The sequence below is a fragment of the Ambystoma mexicanum genome, chromosome 7p (genome assembly GCF_040938575.1).
Source record: "Ambystoma mexicanum isolate Mex_15411 chromosome 7p, UKY_AmexF1_1, whole genome shotgun sequence".
In the NCBI taxonomy this organism is placed as follows: domain Eukaryota; kingdom Metazoa; phylum Chordata; class Amphibia; order Caudata; family Ambystomatidae; genus Ambystoma; species Ambystoma mexicanum.
The window spans coordinates 189,650,452-189,674,795 of NC_090939.1; positions in this window are offsets into that span (position 1 = coordinate 189,650,452).

Below are 24,344 nucleotides of genomic sequence, written 5' to 3' on the forward strand. Positions count from 1 at the left end.
CAGAGCTAAATTGCGCTATAGTTTTAGTCTTGTGGCAGGAATGTTTCTGCTATGATAAAATACTAATTGCAAAAAGCCACAATGTACTTTATTAATCGTTTGAAAGATATGTATTTCACTACATGAAACATATTCAGTGTATTATTAATCTGTATTCATCAGGATAAGACAGGGAACAGTTCCAAGAGCAGCTTAAATTTGCATGGCGTACCTTTGACCGTGAAATGTACCCTTTGCATGTGTCACCTTCCACTGACCCTGATGCCAGAGCACCGTCCTGCAGGGGTGACGGTGATGAAGTGTGAGGATCATTCCGATAAGTATGGGTAAAGGGATACATACTTGGAGGTCCAAGGGGACTCTGCAAAGAAAACTATTATTAGAGGAACTGAGGGCGGCTAAATTTCCAAGCTATTTGATCCATCTGATGAATGATTTGAACACTTGTAGAGTTCGTATCCTTGCCTCCGCCCTCTTCAATTGCTTTATCTCAAATGTACAGGATGCCTTTGTGGGGATTCTCCCAGATGCGCCTAAGCTGAACGCAAGGCTCAATCCAGACTCCACAGCGTCTGCAGCGCTCCTTAGATGGCTTGGCAGAGTACATGCAGAGATCTGCTGACCATCAATATCGTAAAGACCAGGGTCATGATCTGCAAACCCAAATGTTATCGTCTTAAAAAGCACCTGCAAAGGACATTACACGAAAAATTGTTGGACCTATTGAATCACTATATATTTGGTTATTATTATGTCTTCATCTTCTGATGATGTGGCTCATTATGCTACCCTAGATGCTAAATTGACCAACCTAATGTCACAGGCTGTTATAATTCAAGCAAATTCTCTTTGAGTGCAGTGTTGAACTTCTTTCTGCAAAAGGTGACCCCCCTATAATATTATATGGGGCAGAAACCAAAAAAGCTACCCCACCCCGCACTGGAACAAACTGGAAGCTAAATTTTGGAGACATCTTATGCACCTTCCAAGTTGTGTTCCGGGTTTGGTGATGACATATGAGCTAGGAATCATCTCTTTATATGCCAGATATTTGTGGCAAGTGGTTGCACTTTTCAGAAAATGTTGTTTTCGTTTTACTATAACTTGCTTATAGGTCTGGTGGCCAACCACATGGTCAAATCAAATGATATGTTTGTTTGAAGATGGAGAGTGATGGCCCTGCAAGCACTTATGGATACTGACATATCATTAGAGCTTCTTATGCAAAATCCTGCGCCTTCTAAAACAAAATTGTTCCAACATGATTGGCGAGTCACAAGAAATCAACATTTGAAACACAGGGTTTATGGAAGTCAGATGCTTAGTCATAAAAAATATAGCTCATCGGAGCCGTATCTCTGTCGCTCTCCATCTCCACAGCACCGAAATGACTTTTTGCGTCTAAGATTGAATTTGTGGCTAACGAGGGAAATTCAGATACGCTGGAAATTAATTGAACCCTCAGAAGGTACATGTAGATAATGGAACAGATCTGGGCAAATGGAAAATGTGCAACATATTTTGGTGCCGTGCCAAGAGCTAATAACGATGCGAGCACACATTTTGCAACCAGCTTTAAACATTTCCAAGGTTTAACAACAGCTTCCTTGCGGGCCTTGATAGTATAAGGACATAATACTTCCCTGAGAATGGGAGCCACTAGCATGTTAAGAACACTTGAATTGAACAGTATGAGAAGTGGAAAATGATTCAAACATCTGTTATTGGAACTGTTTTATTTCAACTTCCAATCTTTTAAAGAAAAACCAAATAACGATGAATGTTGAATGCAATCATTCTTATGTGGGTTGATAATTTTATTTAATATAGGTTACTTGCAGTAATTATTACAATTTATCAATTTGAATGAGTAATCAACACATTACAAGTTGTGTATTTCTTTTCTTTTTTATCTTTTTCATTCCTTCCTTTTTTTCCTCTTTTTTATCATTTAAATGTCAAACTTATTTTAATTGACCTTAATTAGACAAATTGAGTCATTATAAGATAGTTTTAAGTTTAATGGTGTATAAGCATGATTGTATATAAAATATTGTAAAGTTGTTTATTCAGCTGTAACAATAACAAAAAAGAAATAAAAAGAAAACTGATATTTGTCTCTCTGCGCAGCCTAAACAGAAGGTGGAGGAAAGGGACAAGCTATGGTGCTTTAGGTTTGCCTGTCTGGCAGGGATTTTGGTCTCCTGCTTCTCTATCCATTTTCTATCCCACAGTCTCAAGGTAATAGTGCCCAGCTCACTTTTTTAACATCCAAATACAATTTCTAGGTTATAGCGCCAAACACACCTATTTAGAACTAGTTTCTAAGCACAGTCTTAGGAAAATAGCTTATGGCACACTTCCTGATGTCCAAAAACAGTCCTGGGCATATGGAATCTGGCACATCTCCTGACCCTCGTTGACAATCCATTTCTAAGCACAGTGTCAGTGACGTAGTGCCCAGCGTGTTTCTTGTAGTGCTTAGCTCACTAAGACTTTAGGGATATAGCACCAAAGTACCATGTCTGATGCTACAAGATGGGACATAAGAGACCTTCTGGGCCAGGGACAATTGCCCTCTCTGTGAAGACCATGTCGGCAGTGCATGAATGAGACTCCAGGCTCCTCATCCCATCCCTTCTCTCCTGTTCCCAGCTACCCAAAAACTTCAGACATACTTTTTCCCGGTGGGAAGAAATACACATTTGTGCATCCGAGAGACATTCCTGGAAAGGGCCAGGCGAGCCCCAGACCTGTGACAATGTGTGTCTGCGATACCCATCGCGCTAATGCAGAGGATTGTTTTTTTAATCAAAGACACACAATTCCAACACTACGGCTTGTGTGCCCCATTCTGACCCCCCTCTGTCGAAGCTTGCAGGGACCCATTTGAATCTGAGAAACAACTACTTGTCAAGTTCTTGGAAAACAAGACTTGATGCTGCTAAGTGCTGGCAATTGCTACAAGGCACAATTTAAGTACACGATGGTGCTTTCCCTTAAAGTAAGCTCAATCAGTAGGGCTGCACTGGGTGCCGCTAGCAAACTCCTGAGAGATTTGTAGTTCCTTCATATGAGGGCCAGTCACAACGCTCACTCTCTCAATTCACCTACATGAAATCCCTCATACCAATGAGTGCCCGGTGGACTGTCCCGCATCAAGTTAAAGGCAGGCAGCACAGAGGAGTGTGTGAGTTCAGATTGTGACTCAAAGGAGAGTCGGTGGCATAGGTAGCAGCAGGCTTTCTGCTGCCTTAGGCCCAACTAAGTGCATGTGCCCGCCTCGCCAACTTTACTCCACCTTTGCCAGACTCTGCACTTTCACCAGATTTCGCCCCTTCAACCGACTCTGTCTGCCTTGGCCAGACTATGCCCTTTCATCCCCATTTTGTCTCCATAACAGAAGGACGTTTTTAAGGCTGCAGAGATTAGAGCGTTATTGCTTCCACTCTACTAATTCAAGCTTTATTATCTTCCATGTTATGTTACTTGAAAGGGTGCTCTCAGATTTCTGCTGCTTAAGATTTGGAGAAGGCAGCAAGTTCTACAGTTGAGTGCACTAGAGCTACTTGTTGAGGCCAATCGTCTTTTGGTTAGGTTAGAAAACAATCTTTCAGATCAGAAAATACGCTGTCTGGCAACTGGACACAAGTGAGGCAAGGTTGCCTGCTGTCACCCCATGAGAAGCACCTTTACTAGTCTGTAATATGAATGTTTCAGGCAACATAACTACATTTCTACATGCAGTCTTGTCAAAAGGTAAAGTTTACTTATGTAATATATGCAAGTGGTATAGGCGCACCTTCTAAACATTTTGAATGAAAAGAACTCTAGCTCCTACTCATGGTTACAGCTCTGGTATTAACAGGGCGCAAAATGGAAATAAGGCAAGTTACCACTTGCTACAGCCCACGTCTCTCCAATCCCATGGACTGGAGTGACTTTAAAAGATGGCATAATCACAAGTGACATTGCTGAACTCTACCTGGGCATAAACACCTCAGGAGAATGGGCATAAACACCTCAGAAGAGTAAAGACGGCTGGAGAAGGTTATTGGCACCTTTGGCAGTGCAATCTCATGGTGGAGTAATGGATAAGGGCAACCCTCAACATTCATTGGTGAGAGTGCAGCATTCCTTGTAGCTGTGCAGTGCAGGTAGTTTTTATAACAAATGGAAGTGGTACATACTGTTCTTATCATTGCTGTTTGTGCCATTGTCCAAAATACCCAACACTCCAGGAGTAAAACGGAGTAATGGGTCAGGCGTTCAACATCAACATTGCGTTTGTGGTTATGGTTTAGGTTATGGGTCTTGCCAGCTTCGGTTAACAGCCATTTAAAATGTTTAAATCCTTAGGGTTGGTTGGACTGTGCCATACAACGGAAGATTTTGAGATTTGTGGGTTATACAGATTTCCTGCTGTCGTTTAAGGTACAGTTTCACGGCATTAGGCATGCTTTGTACCTAAAATCTAATTCATGTACAGGATACCTATAAACGTAACTGTTCTACATGTTGTGTCAAACTTTGCAGTTGGTTCTTCTGGTAGTACTAAGCTTGCAGCTTAATGTAATCAAAAGCACATGATAAACCCAGCAGGGATGCCATTTGCCTGCTTAGCACTGGGCAGCTTCTGTAAACATGGCAGAATGGATATCTTTACTACTCTAATACAGTGTGTACCTTCAGCACACAGTTGTTCTCTCACACCCTTCCATGGCTTTGGGAATCCTTTCACAGGTTGCTTGATGCACCACTTGCACATTTAGATCTACTCTTCACCATTTTAACCTTTGCACGATCACTTTATGCTTGCACCTTTTGGGAGGCCACAGACCTCCGAAATGTGGGGCCGCAGAGGGTAAGAAGTGCTTGCTTCTTAACATCATTTTAGTGCCCACCTGTGAGACAGTTAAGGTGATGTGAGCATTAAGGAGAAGGAGCGAGGGGGAATTAATAGAGAAGAGAAAGGGCAACTTGAAGGAAGTGGAGAGTTAAGAATAGGGAATGAAAGAGGAGCAAGATCGACAGAGGGAGAAAGAGGGTTGGAAGATGAACAGTTTAGAGCCTGGTGGAACATGAAAGAGCAAAGGAGGACAGAGTAAGAAGGGGAGAGAGGTGCAGAAGAGTAAAGAGGAGGGGGAAGTGAAAACAAGGATGAGTTCCCCACAGAAAGGGCCACTAAGGCAAGGGGCTTGTGGAGGCCCGAGCTCCTGTAAAGGTCCCTAAGATGGCGTAGCAAAAGTCACCAGGGGAGGTCCCAGCAGAATGTAGAAGGGAGCAAGTCTGAGAACTCTAGGGTATCAAAGCAAGGCTAAAACTGTGATGGATGACACAATGCAGACCACCTAAGATCCCAGGTGGTCATTGCCAGGGTTTGCTGCAGCAGAGAACAAATGCAACCTGCTTGCAATGTCTACAGAGGAGAAGACTGACATCACGCCGAGAAAGAAGTAGGGGGCGCTTTAAACCGCCAAAAACTGTAAGTGACTTATTTCCTGCTTGAGGTTGGGAGTATGAGGGAGAGAGGGAAAGACTGATGACCACAGTCCTGAGAGAAGCCAGACTAGTTGTGTTCTTTTGTGTAGAATATAACCAATATCACAATATCTGTACAGAATTTCACCCAGATGTTAAGTTGCCCCCTTGGACAATGATGGGGCTCGTGCACTGCGTCTCTCTGGGGTGATGGTTAATAGCCTATGGCTCTGCATCTTCATCCCAGTCTGTGATGGGTTGATTTTCAGGCTTAAGTTGTTGTAGGCCCCTAGCCAAGGGAAGAGCCTCAACACTCTGATCTCGTTGGGGGTTTGGGTCAACCGTGAGACCACCTCAGGCTTTAGTATTTAGAGGAATGGGTCACAAGCTCAGGTATCTCCAGAGCCCTCCTATTTTGGGTTTGTCAAGTGCCATGTTGGCTCTTGTTCTGCAAGAAAAGGTTTTAAGGTCATTGGTAGCTTACAGCTCCTGGTAAACCTGTTAATGTCTGTTGTTCCTCCCCCTCCCCCCGCCAGGTTCACTTTCCCATCTTGTTACTTCGCAATGGTTTGAGTTTTTCTGGTGTCATGTCTGCTTCCATCTGGGACTTCATCTAAGATCTTGCCCATGTCCTTCTTTGGGAACAGGTTCACACGCCTCTCTATTTCCTCTGTCCTCTTCTGCTAGCTGTTCCCCAGCAGTGGCACCACTGACTTTGCTTTAAGCTTCTTAAACAGCTTTTCTCTGTTTGACCATTTTGATTTGTCGGATAAAGATGATACATAATGGACTTTACGGTCCACTGTCACCTCATCCAGAGACATCTTTCTTCTTGTCCTCTGTCCATCTTCCTTGCTCTCTTACCGGCCCCTTCCTTGTTTATCACCCCAACGTCTCTGTCATCCAACAACACCTTCCTTGCCCTGCTCTCAACTTCTTTCTCCACTCTTTCCATCTTGCCCTCCTTGAAAACCTTCCTTGCCCTCTCCTCTCCTCGATCCATTCTCTCTACATATCTCACCACTATCTCCTGATCAGCACACTCCCACATCACTTCTGAAGTCTTGCCCCTTTTTATTTCTGGATGGAATGGTAATTGGGACACCCGTGCATCAATTTCATTGTGGCATTTTGATTGGTCAAAGGCGGCGTGTCCATCCTCCTCCCCTGGCTCAAAGTCTAAGAATTGTTTACTTTCTTGTTGGCCTGTGACTCTGTAGGCCAAAGGTTTAAACATGGAGCTTGCCATTTTCAAATCAGGTAGTCGATAACTGCCTTTGTCATGTTGCTTCCAAAGGGTGGATGTTTCTAGTCTCTACAAGATCATCTTTATGCAGTTGTAGAGAAGGAGCTAAGTACCCCCACCTCTATCACTTTGCCCATATTGCCTATCTACTGGACACCAGAATGCGACACACGTACAAAGCCCTTTGAACTACAGATACCAAGGAGAATCCTGGAAGTAAGGTTCCCATTGAGACAACCATACCCGCATATAAGACAGTATGATGGCTGTATGTTAGGCAGAATCATATGCAGTACCCTTTGGGAACACCACACACAATTAAGACTACAAGTGACAGTACAAATTTACCTTTGGTACAAGCCTGTACTACACAATAAAGTGGTAGCGATGTCTGAGCAGCCAGACTTATTTCAAGAGTAAAATGAGCAGTACCAGAAGTTACACAAAGGACAGCAATTACTATGGTTCAAACAAACACTGACTCAAGGTTTCTGGGTAAAAGAATATACATTTATTTACAGCATCAGTTTTCAAACAATTCACTAATGTAAAGCAGCAGAAAAATCACACTCTTAATATACTACACACCACCCAATAGATTCTGGACAAGTTAAGCTCAAAATGAAGTGTGAACAAAATGGCACTCCAGCAATTTTAAAAGGGAGGTAAAGACAAGGTTACACAAAACCAAGTAGCACCAACAAGTAAGTAAGCAGGGCAATCTAGAAAAGGCGGGCTACCATGAGGATTCAAATCCATAGGCATGGGCCAATGTGAATGGAACAGAGTCATTGCAGAGGATCACACAGTTCAGAGTAGTTTGCGGTTAAGTCTTTGCCAAGAGTTCGAAAACAAAGTTGGTCGGAAGAAAAGTTAGTTAAAAGAATAGAGAGGGACAAGCCCTTAGTTTAGCGAAAGATTTCAAACACTTTCACAGTGGTCAGATGGAACGAACGACCGGATTCGAACAGTACCTTAGATGAAGAAGAATGCTGTAGCTGCAGCGGTAGTTCCTGGCAGTTCCTGCAGGCTCACGGTTTCTGAAGTGACTGTCGGACTGACACGAAGGAGGAAGACTGGAGGGTCCTGCGCTGCGCAGGGAAGAAGCCAGCAACGGAGCACAGCGACAAATAAAAGGTGCGCTCCTTAAAAGCACGAAGGGTCTCTCTCAAGCTGGCTATCCGGTTCACTTTGGCACAGCAAATTCGAACAGGCTGACGAGGGGGGTCCAGGGGCTTTGCGAGCTAGTTAGTCTCACCAGGCTCAAGGGGAGAAGACTCTTTGCAGATCTTACCTGTCGTTGAAGTGTAGAAGATTCGTACCCACAGCAGGGCTTCACCGGGAGGTTCAGTTGTTGCAGTAGTCCTTTTCCTTACGCTTCTCTTCGGTTCTCTCGATCCAGTGGCGACTCTGCCTTCCAAGTCCCAGAGACCTGCTCTTTATGCAGTTTCCCCCCATTCACACAGCCTGGCTGTCACCTACCCCAACAAACCATAGTGCGACTTGGGTCTCCAAGGAGACCCTGTGCATGGGGCCTAAAACCCCTCCCTCACATTCAGCCCACCTAGACTCTCAGGCGCCTCAGGAGGGCTTCTGGGCAGAAGCCCGCCAAAGGACAGTGAACAAAGGAACCAAACCTGGTTTGGCGCGCAGAGTAAAACACGAGAAAGACCTTTACAAAAAGAAATGGCGACACCCAGCCGGAACCGAAATAATATAAAAGGGGTCCAGCGGGTTTAAGTTTGAGGCTACTAACTTAGCCTAAAACAATACCAAGACTATTTTCATAGTCCGCGGTAGGGAAAAAAGGGTAGATACCACTTCCACCAGCCAAATCTTAAAGAAAGGTGAACGAAATAATGTTCCATGAGAAACAGACAAAAAGGGATAACTATTAACCCTTTCCAGTACTCTATGGAAGATAGTTTGTACTGGGTCTGTGAATTTTTCAAAGAGTAATTAAGTCAATGGTAACTTTACATGTTCTGGGAGACAGTAGTCAGTCCCAGAAAATGGAGTTTAATGCGGGAAGTCTGACAAAGACAACCCTGTGTCACTGCACTAAAGGTGCTGTGTGGCACACAATAAAAAGATGATGCCTATGGAGTAGGTGAAGCTCCATAGCCTATGAACACACAAAATGTACAACACATAGCCAAAAACACATGTAAGAGTGGGAAAAAAGGCTCACACTCTTACCAGGTGAAGAAAATAAATCCCAGAAATCCAGCAAAGCTGCTGAGGGACTCAGTAGGTAAGGGAAATTAGCCATTCTGGAGAATTCTCCCTAACACTGTCCGAGTGAAAGTCCGAAAGAAAGCAGGACAAATTAAAGAAAAGAAGATAAATAAAGATGTCATAACAAATGCAAAGCTGACGTATATAGAGAAGAGATGCAGAAACCAGAGAATGTAGACAAATTCTATAAGGCATCAAGAAAGTCTCGAGATTAATGACATCTTGAGATCAAGATGAAGAAACGTATGCTGCAGAAACGATGAAGATATCAAGCAATTTCACAAGTGTAAATATGCAAAGAAACGCAAGCAGATGAAGTATTCTTGAGGCTAGCTTTATAGTAAATAGAGTGTGGCATGCACCAACATGTACATATATATATTGGAGTCAGTAGAAGATGCTTGTTCCCACTACGTACGATAGCAGGGGTGAGCAGAAGAAGGAAGGCCGCTTTTCCCAGTTTCTAAGTGTCGCGTATATAGAAAACAAGTGAATTACAGGCGAAAACCCAGAAAGGTGAGGTTGGATGAGCCAAGAAAGTTCAGAAGGCACGAACGAGAACAAGAAGACGTCAGAGGTCTATTGGAAAATAGCATTTTAATACACTGAAAACTCAATTCCGTGGTCTTTAGTCATGTGGGGAGGAGAAGTCGGACGAGCATGATGGTCACACCTACGCACGAGGGCAGAGTGTGCGTTCACTCCCCTGAATTCTCAAGTAGCAAGGAACATTTCCCAGGACAACTTCAAAGTCCATATTGACTGCAGACCTCTGAGGTGATGATGGATGGTCATGCTAATTGGTGGGAAGCTATGGATAAGACTAGATTATCTCTACCTGGACGCTCAGCCTGTGTGCTGCTACCGTAAGTTGGAAGGGTACTGACAGAGGTTAGAAAGTAACCAATGATAGAGGACTGCATGATTAAGGGTCCTATGGTTATGTAGCCAATTAGATGTCGTATATTTAGTGACATTCATAGTGACATATTTTTAGGGAAGGGCTTAGTTGCCCCACCTGATGTTTAGAAGCCTATTGCTTTATTTCACTGCCCAAACGAGTATGGATTGTATACTTAGATGATCCGTTTGGACCCTATCACATTCACCCATATGTTTTGCCACGTAGGATGACGTTAGTGATACGCAGGTTAACGTCATTACTGAAGAATATTTACTATAAAAGTGTGATTTTTAATGAACTTATTTGAGATAGTGAGGAGAGAGGTCCCGGAAATATCACACAACCTCTGCCATTCGGCTGAAAGGATGTGAGGCTCCCTGCAGATGGCAGTTTTTGGAATAACGCAAAGTCTTGCAAGCCAGATTAGACGGTACCCTTGTTTTCATGCAGAAACCCGACCCTAGTGTCTACAGGAAGCTGAACGGATGGAAAGTTGAAGAGGCCACTGAGGAGGCGTGCAATCCCGAGATTCGGAAGTTGAAAGATTCGAATGGTGAGTACAAAACTGAGCAAGGTGGCAAAAGAGTGTGTAGAGGAGGTCCCAGATATGGCCTGCACTCCAGTCACCCATTTTGAGATACCAGGAACATACTCGCCAAGATATGTGACTTATGAGGAGCAAATAAACCAACAGAGAGCAGAGCTAGGACTCTGCCCATTGCCCATCAGAAGAGCAATACCTGTTGACATGCCTATGACCAGGCAACCGTGGGCAGCACGGTACCCATTGAGACAACCGTACCAGCAGCTGACACGAAATGAAGACTGCTTACAAACTGTCCCTGAAGAGACCCAAAGGGCCTTAATCAAAGGCAAATGGTGAACAATACAAGGGCCCGGACATACGTTCAGACGAACAAAAAGTTGATCAAAAGATGTCACACAAAGACGAAATGGAAAGAATAAGGATGTAACAGACTTTAAAGAAGAGACAATGTTGAAATATAAAGAAACATACCCATAATGCAGGATGAAAATATGCAACTGGCTAAACGTCTGTAATTAGGCTTGGAATGCAAGAAGCTAAGAAAACAGTACTGCTTGGTATGCTTAGTAGAAGAATAGAGCGGCAAGCACCAACTATATATCTACCTCAACGAAGCACATTATACAAATGTGACTCCATTTTACAAAAGCATAATTAAGCCCAGAATGGTACAGGTCAAACAGGCCAGGATTCATATACCAGCACAAAGCCAGACGAAAAGAGCGGAATCGAAACTCAGCAAGAAGCTGCTCAGGCTTGGGAATTCGAGGTCAACCCAAGAGAGGGAGGAGAGCGGCATCTCCGAAGAAATGAAACTTAAGAGCATAGCAGCCTGCCCCGTGAAGGTGGAGATAAGGAGGCCCAGGCAGGTGGCAAGGCCGAAGGGGAATCAAATACACAAAAAGAAGGAAAATGAAGCAGTTTCACAGTGAACTGACACGTGACCAGCTAAGCACAAAGAGGTACCCACGTCGGATGTCATCCAAAAGCAGAGGGTGCCATAACTTTTCCTGATAAGAAGCTACAGTTGCGAGGCCATCCTCAGCCAACTAATTGACACATAGCCCTAAAGGTACTGATTGATGGAAGGGAGGCAGGGTGAATCGTGGAGCACACCGCATCTGGGTGTACATTCTGCATGCTGCTAATTAAAGTGGAGATTTATGTCTAGGGGTGTAACCTACCCAATCACAATGGACCAAATAATCTAGGGTCCTATAGCTAGTAGAACCAATGAGACGTCATACTTGTAGTGAAGTCTATCACGAGTGATGTAGATGGATGGGCGTAGACGCCTACCCGGTAAGAGTTATCCAATCCTCACACTCTATTACCATATACAGATATAGCATCTATACTTAAGTTACCTTTTCCGACCAATAGAATTACATGACAAACTTTGAGTGTAACACGTCAACGATGACGAAAATTCGCTATAACGTTTGCTGTCTGAATGAAGATTTGGTAGAGTTGAAGCGAGACGGGCGATTGCATCACTGTTGATTTCCATTGTTTCCCGTTTTTTTGTACTTGTCATTAAACTGACTTTCCTTTGCCAAACCATTGAGTTGTCCTTATTTATTTATTTATTTTTTTATTTACTTGTCTACAATCAAAAGAAAAATTTGATTTTTACAAGAGATCACATCCCATATCTCAGATGTGAATAGATCATCAGAGCTGTTAAATTGCAGAACAGATAGGATCAAGAGAAAGAAGAAGAAGAAGAAGAAGACAGTGCAGCATGAAGAGAGAAGAGATGAGATGTAGGACTGCATCGTGGAGATTTTGTTAAATGCAACCGAGTACGGTCCCACTCTCTGATGCTCGCTTAAGAGCCCCCTCCAAAATGTTTACAGCCGCGGTTGCCCATTTAGTTTTTTCGCCTGCAACCAGTCTACACCACCATGTATCTTCTTCTCGGGATGACGCGTCATGCATTAATGGTAGCAAAAAAGCTTCACGCAAATATGTTGTTTTTGCACAGTTTAAAAGTAGGTGCTTTACAGTTTCCTCCTCTTGCGTCTCTGGGCATAGTCTGCATGTTTTTATGGTGGATTTTTACCGGATGGCTTTGATTTCCTGGGTTAGCATGAGATTAAGTCTCAATTTCATGAAGTTCTTCTGTAGCCTTTTGTCAGGGAATTTTATACAGTAATTCAGAGGTCTATTCAGCTTGTTAGTAGTTGGCGGCAAGTGAGCAAGTAATTTATTTGCCGTCGCTGCCTCGCATGTTTGAATCCAGTCCTCCTGGGCTATTTTTCTCTTTAGCCTGGCAGGATTGTGGATTAGGTCTTCTGATGTACAAGCCAAATCAGCCAGATTTTTCTGTAATTCTTGCTCCCATTTCTTCAGAGCGATGCAATGGCCTTGGGTAAGTTCCCTCTGAATTGCTTTAAATGAAGGTAAAGCATCTGGAGAAATGATTTTACACAGAAGTCTCATTTGGCTTTGCTTGACTGACGCTTTCATCGATAGGAGGCCCAATTCACGCCTGATAGCTGAGATAGATGTTGATTTTGGAAGGCCCAGTACTGCTTTCCACAAAAAGCCTTCCAGTTTTGGCCATATCGAGTCTTGGATGTTTAGTGCTGCATCGATTGCGTAGATCATTGATGGGACCACCTTTTGTTTATAGAATTGTATCGCTGGTAGGAGGGAACACTTTCCATATTTCCGATCAACAAGTTTGGTCTGAGTGGTTATTTTCAGCCACAAAGCCAAATGTGTGGCTTTTTCTGACCGCGTTGCGTCGAACATTATTCCTAAGTATTTTATACTAGCAACTGTTTCGATCTTCTTGTTGTTCAGAAACCAGCGATCGTTGCTACGTGTAGATGGACAAGTTTTCCCCATGATCAGAATTTTGGATTTGGCAGTGTTTATTTCCAAATCGTTCTCCTCAACGTATTTGACCAGGTTGTTAAGTTGGCGTTGAAGCCCAATTGAAGTTGTCCTTATTGATTGGTGTTGGAGTAAGTGAATCCTGCACCCCATCCTCCCCAAGGTGCAGCTATCTCGTCTTAAGGTACTTGAGGGTGAGCTCGGATCCCCTGGGCCCCTCAGAGGTCGCTCCACCCTCCTGTACACTTGGTAGCAGTGAGGATGGTTTTGACCATCAACTATTGATTATTGATAAGACACCTATTGACCGTCGACACAAAGTAACTCTAGGTCTTCGGCAATATCACGAGCCCTTCGCCATTTGGCCGAGTAGACTGTGAAGCTTCCCGTGGACAATGATAGTTTAAATCTGTCCAAAAAACCTGCAGTGGGTCTGAAGGCACCCGTTTTAATACATAAACCCTTCCATTCCTATGGGCAGCGGATCAGGCGAAAGACTAAAAGAGGCGGTAACGGAGGCAGTGATCCCGAGTATCCACAGAGGAATGATGCGAGCAGTGAGTGAAACAAAAAATTAAATGCTTTGCCAAATGTTATAGGCATTAGAACAAGTAAGGGAAAGGTAACGGAGGGAGGCAGAAAAAAAAATTGTCAGAAGTAGAGAAGACTGAATATATATAAGGGGATAATGACTCGAGAATAACTGAATAAATAGTGAATACCCGGATGGACACCTGAGATAAAGTGAGAGGATTATCCCTGTTCCTGCGCTTTAATATAGCGGTGAAAAGAAACGTGAACTCATAGTCCCACATAATAGGTAAAACGACTAGGCTACTACGACGATTGAAGACGTTGTAAAAGGAGTTTGTTTAGACTCCATGTCGGGGTATTGATTAGAAGGCAGAGATATCTGTGTCCAGCTGGTGTCTGTCTAGTCTGTTTAATGTTTGTCATATATGTTCTGTTGATGTGTCACACGTAAGGAAATTTGTCTCCTTGTTGCTTGAAATTGATTAGGGGTTTTACGCGATTCTATAGTTTAGAGAGAATCGCACATGAATTGATGTTCTTGAATAAAGTGGTGAAACAAAGCTTTTGGCAGGAAAAGATTGGATTGGAGCTTGCAATATTTGGTGCTCGCTCATATTGTTTGGAGTGTGAAATTGCACGAAAGTATTGTTAGAAACAGATTTAAGCATGGAAGACATTACCCCATTAGCACACTTATGTAAACAACTGCCTAAACATGCACCCAAGCTTAAAAAATACAGTGCCGAGTGGGTTAAGGTTACCGCCCACAAGATGTTTATGCCGTGGCCACAGAATGGGTCTCTATCTAAAGCCGTCTTACAACACTTGACGACTTACGTGCATGCCACATATACAGGCAAGAAGCTAGAGAAACGCCTCGCTGTTCTAGAACATTGGAAAATGTTCGAACAGTCGAAGGAAGACGAGCCACCTGCTGATTGGATATTAAATATATGCACGGAGGGGGGTGAGACGCCTACTGCGCCACCTGCTCTGCCTGAAACAGAAACCGAGGGAAGTAAGCCAGAGGGACTCTACCCATTAAGAGAGCTTAAGGCAGCCACGGGGTATAGCAAACCCTCATATGAGTCACCTACGTACAGTAGTGACAAAAATAAAGGGAAGGATCAGGATAAGAATCTTACCCCCGCAGTCCCAAGGGACAAGGAGAGATGCGATGATGAGAGGAAGGATCAGGCACAGACAAGTGCACCTCTCGATAAAGAGAGAGAGGGAAAGAAATGGAAAGGAAGTGAAGACAGAACTGATGAGATAGCATTCGCAAAAGACAAATGGTTGGGAGGATAGATATTTTTGAAACTCGATGGAAAAGGAAGTGATGTGAGACCGAGAGAGAAGTCTGATGAGGCACAGAGAAGGGAGAAGGAGAAGGAAAAGGAGGTAAGGGACGAAAGGATAAGAAGGAAAGATAGGCTGAGGCGAGAGCAGTTATATCACGAGGAGCAAGAAAAGCAGCTTGATCGCCAACAGAAAGCAGCCTATGACCAGTACAGACAGAAACAGCTAAGGTTGGAAGAAGAGCAAAGAGTATGGGAAAAAAGGATAAAGAGACGAGAAGATGAGGAAGTTCGAAGGGCAAATGAACATAGAAATGAAAGGAGAAGGGAAGAAGATAAGGTCAGAGAAGAGGCGAGGAAGCGCAAAAAATTAGATGATGATATTGAACGTAAGGGTAGACAGAGGGCACGCAATCTCGAATATCTGGAGCAGGAAGTTAAAAAAACCTGATCCTGTTGTAGAATGGGAAGACATTGAAGAATTCTTCCCTGCGTACGACTCAGTACCAGGAACGAGTGGGGCAAATATTGAAGATGACTTCGACACCAGAAGCATCGGGGAAACGATCGATAAAATATATGATGAAATGGGGCTAGAACCAATATCCCAAGGAGAAGAGGAGCGCTTGGAAAGCATTCAGCTGTATGACACTGAGGACGTCACCTGAAGTTGTGGGAGCAGGAGACTGTCCCTGGATAGGCTAGAAATCAGTAAGAACGACGATGGCGCAAGGTGTTGCGTGAATTGGGAACAATCAATGTCCGACTACGGAGAGGAGACAGAGGGTGAGACAAATGAAGAAGGGAGACGGCTCGAAAAGCGGCTCCCAAGGGACAAAGGGGTACGATGGTCAGATGCTAGCGAGTCTGCACCGAGGGCATCAGAGTCTGCCGCGCAGTCTGACCAGCATAAAGGAACACCCCATGGTCAGAGGGGGGTGTCAGCACCCGCCTATGTAGACAGGTTGAGGACATTGCCAGGCAGACGGTGATGCGGGAATGTTACCCCAGCGATAGACAGAAGAGCTATGGGGAAAGAGAAACAATGCTGCGCTTTCCAATTTCAGCTGTTAGAAAAGGGGGGAGCAAGACCGCAATATATTCCATAGCCACACATGGATCGGGAAAACCTGAAAAACAAGCTTCCAATGCTGACATCGGGAGCGGGAAGTGGATACACAAGTTAGAAAAAATGACAGGGGGTGACACGTTAGCTATAGGGGACATTAAAGGTCTCCTGATCGCCATATTTGGTGAGAGAGCAGATGATGTGTAGAAATGGGCAGGGTACCCTGGTGTAACCATAATTAGGAGTCAGAAGATCTGTTGATTTATATCCAGAATTTCCAAGACACGTGGGTGCTCAAAACGCACGAATCTTGGACGAAATCTATACCTGTATTTTATCACATGTTGTGCCAGGGATTACCAGAGCCAGTACAAAAACAGCTTAAGAAATTGGTAGGAGTTGAGGCTAAACCTTGGGCCGAAATACAGTTGACTATTGAATATTCCTGTAGATTGTTGCAAGAAAAGAATTGAAAAAAGGAGGCAACTCGAAAGGGTGAGGAAGCGAAACTGGTGCAAAAGAAATTATCAAAGTATGCTCTTGAAGGAGCCATGCTGACTAGCCCAGCTGAACAGAATGTACAACAGGTGGCTAACCCACAGCAGAACAACCAGGTTAACGTAGGATTGTACCCGAGGGGAAGGGGATTTAGAGGAAGAGGATGGCAGAGTAATCAGGGAGGTTTCCAAAGTAATCAAGGAGGCTTTCAAAACGTGCAAATGGGCAGTCCAGATATGTCAAATGGACAAATAGCCCAACCACCCCCAGTGTGTTGGCTGTGCGGAATGACAGGGCATCTGGCACGCTCATGCAGAAGCCAAGGCGCGTGGCAAAATGGCCAAGGAATGGGAGAAGGCACAGTGAATCCACCTGCAATCTCACAATAGGGCGGTGCACAGAATCACACAGTGCAGCAGCAAGCACCAGACATGCAGCAAGGTGCACAACAAGGGGTTCAACCCCCGAACATGGGGATCTTGCCAAAAGGGCAATTCCAACAGGTACCACTGCAAACTTCTCAGGGCACAACCTCCGGAAGGGGAAGCAACCCTGGGAATGGAGAGAACCCACAAGTGTACAGTGGACCAAACTTATATATGAACTAGGACAGCTCACTGGGAACCCTGATGTGCTCTATCCTATCAGTGACACCAGACCCTAACAGGGAACCAAGGGTGAATGTCGTCATAGGGGGTAAAGAATATTCCTTCTTAGTTGACAAGGGTGCAACACGCTTGTGCATACGAGAAGGCACGTTTTCCTTGTCCGGCGAGCCCATAGATACCCAGAGTTTTACAGGAGCTCACAGTCGGGTTCCCTTTACAGACGCACTCCCAGTCTCCTTAGGAGAATGCAAAATGAATGTACCTTTGTTGTATTCACGTCAGACCCCAGTAAACATTTTGGGTCGAGACTTAATGACAAAATTGAACATGACAATCTCGTTCACGGAGGAGGGCATAGTATGCTCCACTCCAGGAATGCATTATTCAAACATGAGCGAAATAATCAGGGCATACTCAGGACACATAGCCATGAGGGCCGTGCCTCTAGAGCCAGAGGTCTTCGCATATAGCATGTGTGTGCTTATGGCAGGACTGCCAGGCCTCGCAGATAGAACTATGAGAACCCCTGATGAGTTTCTAGTCAGACCAAGAATACCCATGCATGAAGAGGAGGGACAAGTATTTCCCTTGATGATATATGCTGCAGCAGTCTGAGGGAAAGTAGAATTGGTCGAAGGATACGACGATGAAGGCAGACGATGGTGTGCGATTTTTGCCGTTGAAGAAGGGTATCGAGTGACTGATGTCACCGATGATGATCTGTTCGAAGAGCAACCAGACTCAGAAGAGATGAGGGTGGAAAGTGAGTCTCATATTTTGGGTAAAAATAATTAAAAGAGAAGGGCCTCAGAGAATGATGTTGGCACTGGTACGTCCGGAATACTTTGAGGACGACATGGCCCAAGTGCCTGTCTCAGTATGGACTACAGGACCATATGTCGTAGGTCTCCTGAAGGGGGTGGGAGAAGTGAAAATTAAACTGAAACCAGGAGCAATTTTACCAAGAGCGCAACAATATCCCATGTCCAGAGAGGCGGATGAAGGGATCGTGAAGACAATTTCCGCCATGATGGATCAGGGCATCCTAGTGACGTCAGAGTCACCCTGTAATAGGGTGATCTATCCCATCAAGAAATCAAAAGAAGGGTCTTGGCATTTAATCCAAGATTTAAGAGCATTAAACGATATTGTTGAAGCCGAGTTCCCTCTAGTCCCTAATTCATCAACAATCCTATGTAACATATCCATTGAGGCAAAATATTTCACGGTGATTGACTTGAAAAATGCCTTTTTCTCAATCCCATTGTACCGTGACTCTCAAGATCCGACGTCATTTACATTCAGACAAATTCATCTGAAAAGCACGAGGTTGCCACAGGGGTACTGTGAGTCCCCGTCCATATTTAACAGAGTCCTACAGATGGACCTAAGAAATATTGCATTAGATAGTGTCGTCTTGCAGTATGTGGATGACATCCTCATCTGCAGCACCACTGAAGAGCAATGCAGGCACGATTCTGTTAAGCTACTGACTATACTGGCTGATAAAGGATATAAGTTTGACAAGGAACAACTGCAGTATTGTCAACAGGAAGTGCTGTACATAGGCCAACTCATCTCGCATGAGGGAAAAAGGGTGACCCCAGAAAGGGCTGAAGCTATCATGAACACGGCAAAGCCACTCACGATAAAGCAAATGCAGAGCTTTTTAGGCCTGTGCAATTATGTTAGAGCGTGGGTCTACGATTACAGCTCGTATACCAAGCCCTTGCTCCAGGCCTTAAAGGAGGCCCAGGTGACAAAGGAAAAGATTGAATGGACCGAGGCAATGGAAAAGGGGTTTACAGAACTCAAGAGAGCGATTTGTACGGCTCCAGTTCTCGGGATTCCTAATTATGCAGAGGAATTCTACCTATTCTCACACACAGATGGCAGCGTTATGATGGCAGTGCTCGCTCAAAAAACCTCATTGAGGTATAAGCCCCTGGCGTATTACAGTGGGAACCTGGACCCAGTCATGAGAGACCACTTCCCATGCAAACAAAGCTTAGCTGCCACAGCGTTCGCCATAGAGAAGGCGACAACCATTGTAATGGGATGTTCCATGACGTTATACGTCGAGCACTCATTATTTGCCATCTTAGTGAAACCAAAGGGTACATTGACATCTCAAAGAGCTTCTGCCTATGAAGTGATCATATCTAATCCATCGATCAAAATAGTTCGATGTAAAACAGTAAACCAAGCTACATTCATAGCTGAGCCAGTCACCGAAGGAGAGCCGATACATGACTGTGCAAACTATGAAGAATTCTATGATGAAATCACCAGGGTGAAAGAAAATGCCCTGGCAGGAGGTGAGATCATTTTTAGTGATGGTTTTTCAAGAATCGACCAAGAAGACGGACAAAGATATACAGGCGTTGCCGTAATGAAACACATAGCGAACAGAGAATTTCAAGTACTCGTCAGTGCACGAATACCATCTCATTATTCGGCACAGGCTGCAGAATTATTGGTGTTGATACTCGCCATTGAGAATCACGCAGACCAGGAAGTGACAGTGTACAGTGACTCCGCCTATGTGACGGCCAGAGTGCACGCAGGACTAGCACGCTGGAAAAGGAGGGGCTACCTCAGAGCGGACAGCACGCCAGTGCAACATGCAGCCTTATTGGACAGGCTGATCAAGGCACTACAGCTCCCAGTGGGCATAGCGGTCGTGAAATACGCCGCCCACACCAAAGGGACAGATTTCGTGTCACGCGGAAACCATGCAGCAGACACGGAAGCCAAGCGTATGGCGTTCAAAAGTGAGATGATCATGGAAGAAGAAGTGGCATGTACCCATGAGAGAATGATGGTGGCACGAACCACAGCCGAAGCCTATAGCAATATGGGGCAGACGCAACTAATGGAGCTTCAAGGGGAGGCGCTGCAGGACAAAAAGAACCTGTGGAAACATCAAGGGTGTTCTTTAAGCCCCTCTGATGGCTTGTGGTGGCAAGACAGCACTGGTAAACCAGTAATGCCAGTAGCCCTACTAGAAATAGCATTGGAGCAATTGCATTACCCATTTCACATGTCAAAAGAGAATCTAGCAGCAACGCTCGCTGAAGACTGGTTTATACCGAAGTTAGCAGAGCATGTTGCATTCTTTATGGTGAACTGCATAATCTGCCAGCAATTCACAGCTGGGCACACATTAAAAGTAGTGAGAGGGGTCCTCCCCCGGCCAAATTGGCCATTTCAGCACTTACATATCGTCTATGTAGACATGGTTCAAGTGTGTAACGGGTACAGGTACTTAAACTTAATTGTAGTTGTGTGTCCATTCTCTAGATGGATAGAAGCAGGTCCATGTACACACCCAGACTCTACCTGTGAAGCCAAATTTCTGGTGAGGGAAGTATTCCCTAGATGGGGGGGGGGTGTGAGGTGATGAGATCAGACAATGGGGCTCATTTTGTAAACACAGTCTTTGAACAGATAAGCTTGTTGCTTGGTATAAAGCACAAGTTCTCGTTGGTGTATCATCCGGAAGGTAATGGTATTTGTGAGAGGCTCAACGGCTTGTTAAAAGAGAGGATAGCCAAGTTGAAGCTTACTCTAAAGAAGGGATGGTTGCACTGCCTTCACTGGCATTGTATGCTCTTCGGAACCAACCAGGCTCCGACCATCATCTTATGCCGCACGAGATAGTCACAGGAAGGAGAATGAATAACCCCTTACCCCCCGAGACAGAGCTAGATGTGATGCCCAGTCAACCCGAGAGGTCCTGGGAATCGAGTTGCAGGAATATTTGAACTACATGACATCCAGCCTTACTGTAATTTCAGACAAACTACAGCGACAACAAAAAGGGGGCAGCGAGCACAATACACAGCTGGATACGCTGAAACAGCCGCAGTTCAAAGTCTACGTGCTCCACTCAGCTTCCCTGGAGACGCCATGCTGGTGAAAAACCACACGAGGAAAAGGAGGGATGAGCCAAGATTCAATGGTCCTTTCATCGTGGAGAATTGCACTCCTTCAGCTGTGAAACTGCACGGCAGGAGAGCATGGATTTTTCTCAACGACATTAAGCCCTACATCGGAGTCCTCAAGCTGCACCCCACCGTGAAGAAATTACAGACAACGGGGAAGAACCTCAGCACATGCAGATGAGATCCATGACGAGGAGGAAGGACGCATGAGCAGCAAAGCCAAGACAAAAGAACCCGTTTGCAAGTTGTGGCTTAAAATGGACATTTCCTCTAAGCAAAAAAGGGGATAAGGACATAACGGACACTCTGTGCATCCTAGTTGCAGGGTGAAGAAGAAAATTATGCATATACCCCACAACACGTTTGTTGACACGAACTTGTAAATCAAATCACACTAAAGCGTTGTTGAGAAACAAGACTCAAATAGACTGTGATCAAGGACTTTTGCCCTAAGGAGCTAACCACAGCATCCTGAATCATCAAAGATCAATACGTCGCTTTGCAGCATTTATGGTGTCTCCCAGCAGAAATATCACAAGGGATGTGCTAACCTACTTCGAGTTAGTACTAGTTTCATATCTGTCACTTGTAGGGAGAGTCACCAGTGTCACAGACTTTATCCAAGATCCTGCCAACAAGAAAGTAATCCGGCAACTGCTTACTGTCATCACGGAAGCCTTCATTGTGTTACCAGAATACAGTGATAAGGACACAAATGCTTCCGCCACAGGCGACAGTAGATCAACTCACTAATACGCTTTTCTTTCATATCATAGAGGAGTGCCCAGCAATCATTGGGAGAACCACTGACACTCTCACATTTATTAGAGATCCAGTAAACTCTGAAAAGTTGAGCCGGCTGTGGACTTAACTAAGTTACTTAGTCGCAATCCATGCAGCAGGAAAGTGCAAGGACTGTTCACGCCAAGGGAAGGGCTGGTGATCCAGAACCCAACAAGGCAGGACAAATGTCCCTTTCACCTGAGGACAGCCGACTGGCGCACAACGTCCTCTTTCGTCTAGTCACTGACTTCCCAGAAATGGTGGGGAGACCTATCGAGGTTGACGTCATCACCTTCATCAGAGATCCAGCTAATGTTGCTCATATGGGAACGCTCCTCCATGGAATCATGCTGCAAGTGGAGCTGTCCAACTTTCAGAGAGATTATATGAGGAGATTCCAATGAAACTTTCCGCTGAGGGACAGATCGAAGAGACAGAGGCAAAAATACTTGATCCTTCCGCTGAGGGACGGATCGAAGAGACAGAGGCAAAAATACTTCATCTTTCCGCCGAGGGACAGATCGAGGGAGCAGAGACAAGAACTTCACTTTCATTTTTGATTTTGATTTATTTCCATTTATTCCGTTTCTTCACATTTAACAGGTTCCAGCAGTCCTCAGGAATGAAGCAGATTCGGGGGGTGTACTGGGAACTCACCTATTTTGAATATGCACAATGAATGTGACTCACCAAAGGTGTTTGTCTAACCTATTTTCCATAGTCTAGCAAGGGAACTGTATCCCGTATCCAGAGACAATCGTCACCTGCAAGAGGGGGGACACTTAAGAGGCACCAGACACTTTATGATACAAACTTTTCGAGAAACAATATTGGAGTGAGTGAAAAGAATAAAACATTGACATTTTGTTATGATTCAGATGGGGGCCCTGAACAGTAACCTGGTCATCCCACATGCATCTCTGGAAGGAAGTGCTGCCAGTTGACCTACCGTACCATCATGTGGTTATGCATTGTGTTTATCATTATCTTGCTGTCTTTAACGATCAGAACTGAATTTTTTATTGGTGCACGAAGCGTTCCAATTTCAGTGCACCCACCGGATAATGTACACATAGGTCCCACAAAGGCACCCAGACCCTATATAGTTATTCCAGTCCCAAGAAAATCTGATGGTAAGGTAAATGAACTAAAAATGAATGTAATTAGCAGTGATACATACATACTTGAGGTAACGAATGAAGAGAAAAGCTGGAGATAGGGTCAGCACGGAATGAATGAAAACATAGCACTGACCACTACATGCACACATGCACTGAATGCACAGGAAACAGGGCACGTGTCAATGGCCACAGAATCTCAAGCGAAGAGGACAGAGAGCACAAGACTGCCTACCGAACAACCAGTCCCAGTAAATAATGAAAGAGACCAAAAAGAATCCAGTGAAAGACCAACTAAAGCAGACATAGCAAAAGCCATAAAAAAAAAGACAGAAGCAGCTACGGGAGAGTTCACTGCTAGGACACAAATGTTGATAGATCATTTATTCCCGTTCATAGCTACAGTGAAGAAACTACATGAGGAACTGAAAAATAAACCCGCAGAGACTGTAGTGACAAGCACACCAGTTCCAACACAGGGAACAAGTACCAAGCCCATGATGCAGCCTTACGTTGGGCTGATGACATACACGTGGTGGTTAAAGGCAATTATAGAGGGCAGGAAAAGAATGCAAGAGGAGAGGAAGAGATTTGCAAAACCTCCACCTATCACATTGGTGCAGATAAAGAAACCTGCTCCACCGACCAGCATGCCCGAGAGACCCCCAGCAAGGAAAAGTCACACAGACGCGTTTAGAGATGTAGTTATAGCTAACTACAGAAAGACACTAAGAATCAAGAGAAGCCCACATGAAGATAACAATTAACTAAACGATTACCTGGACAGCACAGCACATATAGGAAACAACATTTGGTACCAACACATGAAAGAAGTCGGGAGAAGGAAATCAGAAGGAGAATGCTTCGTTTGTGCACTCCTACCGTACACGATGGGGAAATCCAAGATCTTCGTGGCTGTAGAAATGAATGCCCCAATAGCACACTGTCTGTCACATGTAGCAATGTGCAACACCAGAGGACAGTTTATGGGGAGAGATGCCTCATTGATATGGGCGACTGAAACAGATTACCCCGATGAAGATGGCTACGTCCAGGACATTAAGACAAGAAACAGAGCTCATACTAGGAATCACGTGATCAGGTATGAGAAGCCAGAAGTTAAAGGAGCAGGAACAAGATGGGAAATAAACCCAAGACTGAACGTCCAAGGAAAGTCTCCAGAAGAGGCTCAAATTTAGAAGAACAGAGGCCAAATGCAGATTTGGGGA